Raw genomic sequence first — 14,025 nt, forward strand, 5'->3', positions numbered from 1 at the left:
TGTCTAAATGTTAAGATTTAAACAAAATTTCCTGGTACGTTTCTTTCTTTATAATTACACTGTGTCATCTTCAATCTCCAGGACCTTTTATATCTCAGCCATTACCATTTTAAATCACGTGAATGCAAAAAGGGTTATAAAGTTTATTCAGCGGGTGAAAAATTTCCAATGTGAGGAAAGTGTAAAGGCATGACAATCCACCAAAAATATTGCATCCAAGAATTTTATACTAACTGCAATATTGGAGACATCGATGCTGAAAATTGTGATTTGTCATATTGTGCAATTCTGCATCAACATCACCATTTAATGGTCATTTTGAAAGCAATAAAAGATTAAACTAAGTATTGACAAGTTTGAAAAAAAATTAAGATCTCAATTCACAAAGCACTCATCTCCATTTCTCAGACATTTCTAATTAACCACAAAATGTTTAACTTGAACTCCTCTTTGAGCCTAACTTTGTTTATTTTTCTGCTTGACACTTACATCAACCTTTAGTTTTTTACCGGTTTATCTTCTCTACTGCATCTGTTCTATAGAGGGAAAAAAAAACTGTTTTATTTTGGAAGCTGAATCCATGGGGCAGCCACTCAGTTTTTCATCTCTCTAATTGTTTCTGGAGTGTCATTGCAGTTATTGGGATAGTAAAACATCACATTATGCATGCATGCTCTGAGGATCCAGCACAAGTGCATGTACCTGTGTGTTGGTGATCATCAAACACTTTGCTTTACCAGCATGTAATGACTGTTTATCTCTTGACTTGCTTTTTATCACCTGCCATTAACTTAAATTGCTGTCATGAAGCAGTGCTAGTGCTGCAACATTGAGCTGCATGAATGAACACGAGGCTCTCACATGGTAAAGGCAGCTGTTGTGTGTGCATGTAATTTATGAGGCAATGATTCCATGGACTTGTAAGCATGAAGTACCCATAACAGCGATAAAAAACAGAGAAGAATCACAGCCCAACTACTGTGGACAATACATAAAGACACAAACAAACAGAGGAAAACAAACAGGGACATCCCAGCAACTCAATTAGAAACACTGCAACGCCCGGCAGTCTCTGTTAATCTAATCACTACCACTCCATTAACCATGCTGCCACCCTAAACCATATCACTGCAATCACACTGGCTCCCCACGGACTCTGCTGGCCCTGCAGAGGTGGTAAATCTAGAGACTTCCTCTCTTTAGCTTGTTTTCCTGAGCCTGAGTCAGCATCATGTATAAGCACCAACAAACTAATAAAGTACATAAAAATATGTTCATATGTATTTCGTCTCTAAATTCATAACCTTACATTAGAAATGACAAAAACAAAAAGACTACTTGTATATTACTTGTGATTAACAATAACGTATCAGGAATGGCTCACATTTGTAGTGGACCATTATTCAGGATTGTTGTGCACTTTGTGAGCTTCTGCAGTATTATTTATGACCAACATTTTTAGCTTTATGTCATGTTACAATATTATTCCCTCAACATTAACACACCTATTGCCCTGACTTTTTATGCATGTTTGAGAAAACCTTTAAGCTCTCATGGCAGCTATTCAGCTGCGCAAAATGGCAGGATCGACTTGGAGTTGCCAAAGAATTGCAGGCCCCACTTGCCTCAGTTTAGGTCAGAGGTCATGCCTCCACCATAAAAAAAGAGACTAGGCAAAACAATGTCTGCAAGGCAGAGCTCTGAGGCAAAATCCACAACTGAGGAAAAGAACATAAAGGCTTGTCTCCATTTTTCCAGAACAAGAATGTTTTCCCAAGAATTTTGGGAAAACATTTTGTGGATGGGTAAGATAAAAGTTGAACTCTTTGGAAGTTGTGTGTCCCATTACATCTGGTGTAAAAGTAACACCACATTTCAGGAAGAGATCTTCATACCGACAGCAAAACATGACGGCAGTGTGATGGTCTGGGCTGTCTTGCTGCTTCAGGATCTGGAACCGTGAATTTTGCTTATAAATCCTGGAAGAGAGCATCCGACTGAAACTAACTTGAGTTCTGCAGCAGGACAATGATCCATGAAAAACATGGTCAGCAGATGTTAGAATCCTGTCACAAAGAATTCAAACAATCCATTTGTTTCTTTTATTGACTAAATAAGAATTTAAAATGAGGTAATTTGTTACCTCCTGTAATTTTCAGTCATCCTGCATCCACAAATCAATGTTCCTCAATTTCTTTATCCTTGAAATGAAAATTTCAATTAGGACCTTCCAGTTTGGTTCCTAAAAATGTGTGGTAAAAGTCATTACCTTTAAAGGTTAAATTGATTTGCAGTGAATTGGTTTTGAAGTATCTTAATTAAGAGAGTAATTTCATGTTTGCTTAGTCTTTTTGTGAGGTATGCATGCCTCAGTAAATGTGACTAGTTCCTATGTAGAATCAATAAGTCCGGCTTTGCAGCTTTGGTGTGATGAAGCCATTTAAAACAAAATAAACGTGACAATTATTGACACAGCGGACCATTCACCAACTAATTGACTTGTTCAATTATTCACACATTCATGATTAATTAAAAGTAACATTGCACAAAGCGCTTTTCAGCTCTCTGTTTACAATAAATTACAAACTGGATGTCTGCCTTAAAAGGCAAAACAAGCTCAACAGAAGGCACATAGTATTCTACTGTTGTCCATAGGCATAGATGGGTTCTTCTAATTGTCTGTTTTTAAAATAATATGTATAATTTACAAAATAAACACAAAAACATGGGTGCAAACTGTCTTTTCAGCTTTTGACAGTTTACATTCAAGATAAGTGTGCAGAGTGATTGCATGTATTTTAAATCATTGCAAAGGGCTTTTGCTAGCTGTGAAAGAGACAAGCAGTAATCTCTACCAACCGAATTAGAAATCTGCTTCCTGTGAAAGAGGGGCAGATAGTTATGAATTTGTTGTCTTCTTGTGTTAGCAAAGGTTGCTTCCAAAGAGAAGCATGACAAAGTACCAAATTGCAAAGTGATAAAAATAGGGAGAACCTGTAACACAAAAGCAGGAACTTGCTACTCATTCATTATTTCATTTTATTGATTCATTCCAGGCATGTGACAACCAAGACATCAAGCATATCCACTTTAACACTACTATGAATCTGTGCATCTATACCTAATCACATCCACCATGCAGCCCGAAAGCTCCCAGACCTCACCTCCAATCCCACCATGCTGCACTCGAACAACAAAACCATAAAAATACTAAAAATATAACAGGTGAGTAAGGCTGGTCTGCACCTTCATAATCTTCAAACTGAGAACTTCAGTTACAGTGGAAAAGAGTCCGGGGAGACCCACAAAGCACTAAGACTCTCTCTTACTTAAGCGGATGCTAATAAGTCATGTTGCCACCGGTGTAAAACTTGCTCAACACTGGCCATGAGTGCGTGAGAATGCGTATGCAAACACAGTAAGGTGAAGACAAGAAGGGACAGCAAAACACCAATTCTGTTCAATACAAACAAGGACGAATTCTGCAAGACAGACAAAGACATCGAGAAGACAAAAACTGAACCCTAACGAGACCAGAATTGGTCACCATCAGTCAGGGTTTAGTTTAAGTTTCACTGTAGCACATAGGAGGAGGATCAACACTGACAATGTTGAGACTTGAACTGCAAAACAAAAATCTTTAAAATGTATGGTGCCAATTATTCTTCAGTATATCATGTAAGAAAAATCTTTTAAACCCAGTATATAACTCTTTTGTCACCAGCATATTACGAAAATGTGCATCATCTCTTAACACCAAATTAATGCCTAATATTATTGCTTATAAAACATAAGCTCTACCTACCCTGCAACCGCGACGAAAGTGGCAATCAGAGAAGCCTGATCTTCAAGTTGGAGACCTTGTGCTTTTAAAGGACTGTCAAGCCAAGAGGAACCAGTGGCCCATGGGTATTGTGGTTAATACCTTTCCTAGTCAAGATGGCCATGTTAGAAAGCTTGAAGTTAGAATCTGTTCTGGAAGTTCATGTAAAACCTTTTTGAGGCCAGTTACTGGAGTTGTTCTCCTGCTGAAAAACACCTGTGACAGTAGTTAGTATAAGGTGACATCTTACAATGTCAGGCGGGGAGTGTGCTGGCAGTAATTCTTCCCAGCCAGCAGATGGTGGTGTTTCCATGTTGAGTTTGTTTTGATCAGTAGAATGAGTTCAGAAACACATGTATGATGACTGACGCCAGCAGTTTATCAGTCTTCATAATCATTCTTCATCCTGTTTTGTTGTTTATAGAAAGCACTGCTTTTTCACTGTTCTGCTCCCACTGTGTTTCCAAGTAACAGTTGTGCAGATAGATAAACTCTTTTGGCATTGAAAGCAACGTCAATTAAAGTGACATACGCCTGTCAACCGTCTCAAGAGTTTATCTATCTGCACAACTGTTACTTGGAAAACAGTGGAGCAGAACAAGCTCTATTGGAATATTGCTTAGACACAAGAAATTTACAGTCGGCAAATTTTGCAAAAGTAAAAATCAGATGTTTACTTTATGACATTTTGTTGCCAGAAAAACTTTCTAATCTCTTAGCAACAGATTAACAACAAATATTGTTATTGTTCAAAATATATAAGATTTGTTCTGCTCTTTTGAAATACTATTTACTCGTTATCAAGGATTGTGCATTTGGTGAAATTGGCATAAAAGTGAAAATGTTTTTTTTTTTTTTTGTCTTTGGTGGTGAATATATTATAAAACTATCGGATTCATAGTTTGTAGCAGTTTGTTACCAGAAAAAAACAAAGCTAATTTTACAAAGCTAAGTTTGGGAACATATGGTACTTGTTTCCTTTGCTCTTGCAACAACTTGTCTGCATTAAGCGTTGCGTCACGGTGGCGGCGTCACTGTGACATTCTGCTCAGCCCTTTTCTGTACTAACTGTGTGTTCTGCCATCTCTGCAGTTCAAACCTTCAGCCATTATTGTAGTTCTAAAATTCCAGCATCTGCTCTCGTTCGGCTCTGCTCGCTGCTCTCTCAAGGATCTTTGAGCCCCTGAACAATTTTTAGCTCATTTCAAAGCTCCTCTCTGCATTGCTGTGACAGGCCCCAATAGTGTGTTCTTCGTCATGACGTTTTGCGTCTAAGCTTTCGCAAATAAGCAATCTTAAAAATGAAATTATAAGTGAACATTTTCACACCTTTTTTTAAGTCATTATTTAATTGGGACAAAAAGAAGACAAACAAACTTATGTCTTCAGTAAAAACAATAAAGCCTTAGAGTCAAAACGTTGTGTTTGTTTTCCCCATGAATGGATTTAAGCCTCTTGAAGTTGTTACACAGTGAAATATGCAAACTTTTCGGCAACAATCAAGGTCTATGTTTTGATGTTTATGTGTGTTCATGCATTTATGTGTAGAAAGTCGTAATGTGGAACATCACCCCTCTGAGGAAGGAAACGCGTTACCATGGGAACTGGGAAATACCCGCTATTCATATCCAGGTCTTTCTGAGGCTGAGTGATGAGGCCTCATCTCTCTGCCTCATCTCTCTGCCTCATCACTCAGCCTCATCACTCAGCCTCATCTCTCTGCCTCATCACTCAGCCTCATCACTCAGCCTCATCTCTCAGCCTCATCTCTCTGCCTCATCACTCAGCCTCATCACTCAGCCTCATCTCTCAGCCTCATCACTCAGCCTCATCTCTCAGCCTCATCCTCATCTCTCAGCCTCATCTTTCAGCCTCATCTCTCAGCCTCATCACTCAGCCTCATCACTCAGCCTCATCTCTCAGCCTCATCACTCAGCCTCATCTCTCAGCCTCATCTCTCAGCCTCATCTCTCAGCCTCATCACTCAGCCTCATCACTCAGCCTCATCTCTCAGCCTCATCACTCAGCCTCATCTCTCAGCCTCATCACTCAGCCTCATCACTCAGCTCACTCAGCTCATCTCAGCCTCATCACTCAGCCTCATCTCTCAGCCTCATCACTCAGCGTCATCACTCAGCCTCATCTCTCAGCGTCATCATTCAGCGTCATCTCTCACTCATCACTCATCTCTCAGCCTCATCACTCAGCCTCATCTCTCAGCCTCATCATCAGCCTCATCTCTCTGCCCTCATCACTCAGCCTCATCACTCAGCCTCATCTTTCAGCCTCATCTCTCTGCCTCATCACTCAGCCTCATCTCTCAGCCTCATCACTCAGCCTCATCACTCAGCCTCATCACTCAGCCTCATCTCTCATCACTCAGCCTCATCTCTCAGCCTCATCTCTCAGCCTCATCACTCAGCCTCATCTCTCAGCGTCATCATTCAGCGTCATCACTCAGCCTCATCTCTCATCATTCAGCGTCATCTCCCTCATCACTCAGCCTCATCTCTCAGCCTCATCACTCAGCCTCATCTCTCAGCCTCATCTCAGCCTCATCACTCAGCCTCATCTCTCAGCATCTCAGCCTCATCTCAGCCTCATCACTCAGCCTCATCTCTCAGCCTCATCACTCAGCCTCATCACTCAGCCTCATCACTCAGCCTCATCACTCAGCCTCATCACTCAGCCTCATCTCTCAGCCTCATCTCTCAGCCTCATCTCTCAGCCTCATCTCTCAGCCTCATCACTCAGCCTCATCACTCAGCCTCATCTCTCAGCCTCATCACTCAGCCTCATCTCTCAGCCTCATCACTCAGGACTCGTCTCCCCGCCCCCTTCCAATGTTCGGCTTCTTTTCTTCCTGCAGCCTTGAAGCTTCTGAATTTTGTTGCTCTTGCTTTGCGACGTCTCAAGGATTTGCAACTTTCTCGTCTCTGCTTGTGTCCCTTGGGTTTTTTTCACCCACCCATTCTCTCTTCTTTTGTCTCTTGTCGTTTCAACTTGTTCTTCTTCCCCCAGCTCACTCTCCCTCCTCTGCTGGCTCTTCATTTTTGCTCTGGGCTGAAGAATCCCTCATTTATTTAAATGAGGAGCAATTTGCAATTCTCCTTGTGTTTAAGTAATGGACGGACCACTGCAGTCAATTCTCACACTGCCCCGCTGAACGCAGACGGAGCAAATAAAGGATAAGTGACAGACGTTAACAAGAAAGGGTGTCTGACCTGTAACATGATAGTGTTGAAATGAACAAATATGTGATTTACAAATAATTTAAACTCTTTCACATTCATATTAGTTGATGGAACATTTTCTAATTGGCTCGATATCAAAATGCACGGACACGCCAAGAACATCCCAGCATCCTTATAACTGGTTTGCCACACTATCACAGGACATGAAGGAAAATGGTTTGATCCTTTAAAAACAACTACATGAATCCAGAATTGCAAATTTTATCTGATTTTCTTCCCCTATAGCAATGCTATTCAGCTAAACCAACGGTTTTCATTCTAAAAATTAAAACAAGGCTGACAGGTCACATACTGACGAGCTGGATAAACAAAAAGGATCATTTGAAACATGTACACCTATTAAGAAAAACTATTTAAATATTTATTACTAGAAAATAAATACCATATCTGGATATTTACTAAATAGTTTCAGGGCAGAAAAAGAATATTTTAAATTTTAATCACCAATCCCAAAACAGGTACACCTTCCTAGTGCATCATCTTTAGTGCTTTGAACTATCTTAAGTTTTCGTGGTGTAGATTCAGGTATCGGAGCTATTACTAAGATTTTGGGCCACATTGACATGTTAACGTCAAACTGTTGCTTCACATTTGCCATTGATTATGTGAATGTCACTGGAGGCCACTGGTGTAATCTCATTGTCATGTTCAAATGCCAGTTTGAGCTTTAAGACATAAAAGCTCAACATTTAAGTTGGGTTTTTATTTACAATGTGGTCAGAAAGAGAGAGACATGGTCAGACAATGCTCAGCTGTGCGTTGCCCCCTACTGGTCTAAGAAAATATCCCTCACCCATTCATTTACCATCCTGCTTTATGTTGTTTTTGCCAGATGCTGACCCTAAGGCCTGGATGCTGGAGTTGAAATAGAGACTCATTGGATTATTCAACATTTCCTTTTTTAGTGTGCAGTTTTTGTGAGATAGTGTTGCTTTTTTTTTTTTTTTTCAAAAACGGACAAAGGACAAAGCTGTGTATTGTGACACAGGTCGGCTCCGTGTTTAACTCTGCTCATGGTGATCACTCATAATTAGACATGCATCATAAAATGGGCTCTTGATGCAGGGAAAAGAGATGCAGAGTGACTTTAACTGGAAAACAGCACAGCCTTTCAGACAGCTAAGTAGTCAGTCTGATAAAAGCCTGCAACAAAATAGTCAATGAAGCCAGTTTAACAGAGAAAGGTAGGCAATAAAGGCTACGTCAGAATATATGGAGGTGAAAGATGGAAGGGACCAGCCATATACACACACTCATACACACACCAACAGATTCAGTGAGCGAGCTGTCAGGTTTACGGGCTGAGTGGACTAAATTGTACAGCAGCAGAGCCAAAAGGAGGGAAGAGGGAAAAGAGGGGGGTAAGGGGGATGTACAGTGAGATGCAGTGTAGGCTGTGATTGATTAATGCATGTGGGGGCCGTTATTGAATTTACAGAGAAAATCTCCAGTGCCAAGACTCCAAACAGCCACCAGGGAATAGGGGCTATTTAGAGAACAAGTGCCATCTTTAATACATCAAGGCTGTAGACAGTAAGACGATCAAGATCTCATAAAACCCTGTTACCCATAGACCCGTCACACTTGACAGTCTGCCATGTTTGTTCAGGGTTACTAAAGGTACAAAGACCACCAATGCACATTTAATATGTTCAAAAGTTCATTTCTGATTAAATAATTGAAACATTCAAGGAGGTCTCTTAGGGGGATTGGTTTCATTTCCCGTTTATTTCCCCTTCACAAGTGCTATTCAGTAGATGAAATTATCTCATTTACTGGTACAATTAATCAGCAATAAGTTGATTAGGGCAATAATTTAGGGCCATCCTCTAATTTTCAGATTTCACCCATAAAGACATAATAAAAATAATCTAGTCTTTATAAAGTTTGAAATGATTTAAGGCTGATCTCAAGTGTTTACAAAGGTAACAATTTCATATCATCACATGTTAAAGCTGTGGACTGAAAAATTATTCAATGGTTGTCTTTGGCCTCAGCTAAGACAGCAGACGAAAAACTCACTCATGACTAAATGAAATCTATTAGGTCTATTGGACACTAAGATTATTTCAGGACTGGACGTCCCAGCAAATTCACCCAAAGGTCAGACTGTGCAATGCACTGAGCTGAGAAATTGCCACTCATACACCAACCAAAAAACGGGAAGAAAATCAAAGGAGATTCATGATAGTCGTTATACACCTCAGTTACCATAAGAGTTCACGAGGCAAAAATATTGACCTATTAATGGCTGTTTTAAAGATAAAATCATCTGCTATTCAACAAAGGCAGGCAGGATGACTTTGGCCTGCACTGCTGCATTCAAAATAAGCAAGATCTCAGATCTGATCGAAGCAGAGATGGTTGGTCCTAATCTTCAGCATCATGTTTGATGTAGCAAATTAGCACAAATACCTGATGTCACTTGCCAAGCAAAGAGGCTGAATGGTAAAGATGCAAGGCTAGTTTTTCAATTGTGAGGCCTGAGAAATGTCCAGTCAATGAATCAACCAAGAACTCCTGCACACACCAAAGTATTTTAGAGAAGCACGCCACTGAGCTGTAAAAATACCAGATTGTCTTCATCTAAAACTTTACAGTTAATCTCATATCTTAGATTATTAGAGGGTCTTAAGAAAAACTCTGCTTCAGGAATCGAATCAGTAAGTTGTTCACAAGTCAAGGGTCTTTTAAGTTCAGTTTGGCAGTCTAAAAATAACTGAACCATCATGTGCTGCTTCAGGAGAAAGGAAAAGTGGAACCTGATGTCAAGATGCTAAGAGTAAAATGATTTGAAAGCAGAAATGAGTGCGGTGTGGGCCCTTCACATAAATGTAGTTACCATTGATGCTCTCTTACAGAGAGCAGCTTAAAATAACCTGCATCACTGGAGCTAATCTGCAGGAATTAGAAAGCTGTGTGCAACACTTTGAAGACCTTTTAATTCTGCACTGAAATTAAGATTAGTGTAAACCGTAGACGGAGCGTTTTAAAGAGGAAATGTAAGTGAAGCAGCTTTTACTCTGACCAAGAGTGCTGAAAAGCTTTGTTCACAGGAATTGTGATTATTTTTTTCATTTCTAATTTTGAACTCTACGTCAATAATTTGACCTAAAAAGGCGGGTTATATAATGTACCTGTACTAATATAGCGATTTCTGTTTACATGTTTGTTTTGTTCGGGTGGATTTTGTGTCTTTCTTTACATTTAATCAGCAGCAAACAGTAAGGTTTGATTTAAATAATTTCAGAATCAACTAAAGACCAGATCATTTTTAATTATGGTTAAATTTCCTAGAATTTTAAGGATTGAGAGAAAAACCCTCAATTTCACAATTTGCACAAGCTACTTTATGTCCTTCGAATACATCTTTCCATATCAAGAAGGTATTTTTAGTACACGGTAGGAAACTTTGGAGGGAACTCTACAGTATCCAGAGCAGCTGGATGTTAGCATTCGTATGCAAGCTTCTTTAAAAAAGAAAAAGCAACTAAACTTAAGGCAATAATTTAGGGCCAGCAGGTTTTTAAACTGGAAAGCAATGAATGCATGAAGTTGGGTCTAGCTTTTTGAATGCCTTCCAGTTAATTATGGTTTTAATTCACATCAACAGCTGTGCAAAGATAGTATACTGAGTGAATAAAGGAGAAGGGGAACAGAGGGGAGGGGACACCTTGATGAATTTGTGCATTTAAGATTTAAAAAAGAAAAAACCTTCCAGCTCTATTGAAAATATCAATTTCCTCAAAACAGAGCCAGGCTTGTGTTTCCATCAAGGTTTTCTTTTTTCTTTTTTTTTACCCACCTCTCTATCCTTTGCAACATTTCTATTATCTTTCTTTTATTGGTTTATAATCTTCCTCAGTATCTCTCTCAAACCTCCTTTCTTATTTTGTCCTCAATCAACTGTAGCTTCTCCTGCTTTTATTGCTTTCCTTCCCTGATGGGCTTCCTAGAGGGATTAGGAGAAGGACAGGATACAGTGTGTGTGATTGAGTCTACCTACTTCACTCCTGTCAGGTAAGCTACTCACTGCTTACCAACGTCCACTATATGAAAATGTTAATCCATCTCTGCAGTTGCAGTTTAACAGTGTCTTTGCATCCACTATTCACGGTTTGATTTACAGTAATTATAATCCCTCGTTCCAACTCAAAGCGCCTCGTTTCTGTGGAGGCGGTGAGGGCATGAATGCCTTGACAGACTTTTTCCTGGTGGAAAACGGAAGGTCAGAAGGACAGTGTGGCAAGGGAAGAAGAACAAAATTACACAAAAAGTGAGACAGGCCATGACCTTGTTAAAAGAAATTCATGGTCAGAAGCAGAAATGGGTGTTACATTAAATCCGAACACTAAAAAGTTGGTGATTCACTCTGTGTTGAAGAGAAAGGGATGAAGAGTAGAGAATAGGAAATTAAATATGCTTTTCTTTTGTGTTACATGCCACAACTCTTGGATAGAAAGAAATAAACACATCCATTACTATCCGGCTCCACAAGCCGCCCACAGTTTGTTAATCAAACAGATGCACCTGCCTGCAAGCAATGTTTGCATTTAATCAGGAAAGCCTGGGTTATCTAATGAGAGGGGCTCAAAGGTAGAAGCATAATTCATTTGGTTGATGAGGCATTTTGATGCTATTGCAAAAAGTACAAGTTATTTCTGAAGGCTGCCTTTGATAAATTTGTTTGTAAAGTTTGGAAAGCAAATAATATCTTGCAGACTGTTCACAATCATCAAATGTGAACAATAGGAGCAACATTTAAAATAAAGGGAAATGTATCAAATGACCAAAAATACAAAAAATATCCTTAAAATTATCAAAACAAAAGTAAAAACACATCCAGGCATATTAGGAATGACTTAATTTCACAATATAAGTGATATTATTTCAGAACATCACTTAACAATGCTCTGAAATAAGCAAGAGGAGCTTACAAGGCATATGGGAATTAGTAATAATATTTTGAACATTTAATGAAGCAATTTTATTTCATTTTCTGAAAAAAAAAGAGATTTTGGCTCAATTCAGAGGGCAGATAAAGACAGCTTTAATGAGAGAGGCAGGTAAGAAGTCAGTCTTGTTTATGGAAGACGCAAAAATCAACAACTCGGATATGAAAAAGAACAAATCGTGTTCTTTTGGAATCACATCATTTCTAATCAGTGGTTCAATTTTTCATGTTTTCAGAGCTTTCCGACAGCCTCTGCGTTTGCAATAGCCATAGAAATAAACATGTACCAAAGAAAATGCTGAAAAAAAATACAGACCCATCTTCAGAAATATGTATATATACAGGACATAGGGTCCAGCATCTGATTTTGCACCTAATACGCAGCTTCTTGTCGAGTCTCTATGTACTGGCCTCTGTCTCACGATGAAGAATCTTTTGATTGGACAGCGGAGAATCAAAAGGGAGGCAAGTCAAGTGAGTTGTCTGCCCATGTCTGTTACTCTTATTTCAGCTATTTGTTCGTCGGTTCGTACGCATTTCTTTCTTTCTGGGAGATCATCTCTAAAAATGTTGACGAATTAATAGTGAAGCAGAGGAAAAAGGTAAAAAGAGCCACAATATTGATCTTTTAATTTTTTTATGATAAAGCCAATTTTTATAAGAATTTTAAAGCATTCTGCTGCTTTTCACACAGCACACAAATTAAAGATTACCATTTCAGTAGATAAATCTGATCTTTAAGCAATATGACTTATCCTTGGTCACTGAAGTAAAATGGTTCTCTAAGTGACTTTTTTTAAGAATAAGGTTAATGCATAAAGATTGTTTCAAGTTTGGAGTGATAGATTCCCAGAGGAACAAGCAAATCATGGTCACTGATTTAGTGAAAAATGAGCAACCAAGCATTAAAGTCAACTGAAAGTCACAACTGAAGTGGCAATTTGGGAAAATGGTACTTAAGAATGGTTCCACACCAGATTCAGACCTGATAATCTCCACAACCTCCACATCCATTTCAATAAAGCTGGATCACTTGAAAATGTAAAACTGAAGTCAATGATGTTTGGAATCACAAACACAAAGTCATTCACTGATCTCTGTAATCAGATAAACTATGTCAAAACCCAGATGTTATCTCTTACTGTGGGAATACATCTAAATTGTAACTTGAAAAACAAAACTTTTAGTTCAACCAGTGCAATCAATTTGGAGGTGTGTGCACTACTGTAAAAGTGGGAGCTCTATTTTACCGTGGACAGGGATTGATATGCACTGAGGGACACATGTATACAGGCTGCTCCAAGGACCCACATATGCAGCGAACAGGATAATGAATCATCACTTTATCGCTGAAGTTCTGCATGTGCTCTCTGTTACATCAATGTGACAGAGAGCACACCCTGTCAGCAAACCCTGTGAAGACTTTCCTCATGGCTTGGTGCAAAGGAGAACTAAAGGGTTTTTTGTTGTTATTGTTTTTTTAGGAAATAAATTTCCCCATGTTCTGCAGAAATATTCCTAAAAGAATAATTTATTTGTCTTCATTAGGAGGAACCTACACCAGCTCCTAACACCTCCATCAGTCTTTAGGAGGTCGAAAGTTTTTGTGCATTTATCAGCAGTTGGATCCCTGCTTGAATCCTGGCCAGTGGGGCTTTTACTCTGCTATTCTCCCCGCATTTCACTCATATGTTCCTCTCCACAATCACTCCATAATAATGGAGGGGGAAAATATGCCAAATAATAAAAACAGTGTTTTTGTGTCTGTGGCCATGACAACAAGGCAATTTAGTCCATCTCTCACAGCTTCCCGGCGGCTAATGGGAAGCTATAAGTGGCTGGACTGCTGAGGGCAAAAGCGCAATATGTGATTATCACAATGGCCTCCTGCAGATAGAAGATCTGGGGCCAGAGGCAAACACCATGTGTTCGAAGAGAATAAAGAAAAAATATATAACTAAAACATTTTGGACCATTAAGAAAAATACAAAAAA

The 14,025-nt window shown here is 39.2% G+C and overlaps 1 protein-coding gene across 2 annotated transcripts in view; it reads right to left on the bottom strand.

Moving 5' to 3' along the window:
* The window catches only part of necab2 (N-terminal EF-hand calcium binding protein 2), an 87,126-nt gene that overhangs the window by 8,911 nt on the left and 64,190 nt on the right, over positions 1 to 14,025 (bottom strand). The window lies entirely within an intron of this gene.

Source organism: Poeciliopsis prolifica, unplaced genomic scaffold (assembly GCF_027474105.1).
Source record: "Poeciliopsis prolifica strain line A6 unplaced genomic scaffold, Auburn_PproV2 SCAFFOLD001, whole genome shotgun sequence".
Lineage (NCBI taxonomy): Eukaryota > Metazoa > Chordata > Actinopteri > Cyprinodontiformes > Poeciliidae > Poeciliopsis > Poeciliopsis prolifica.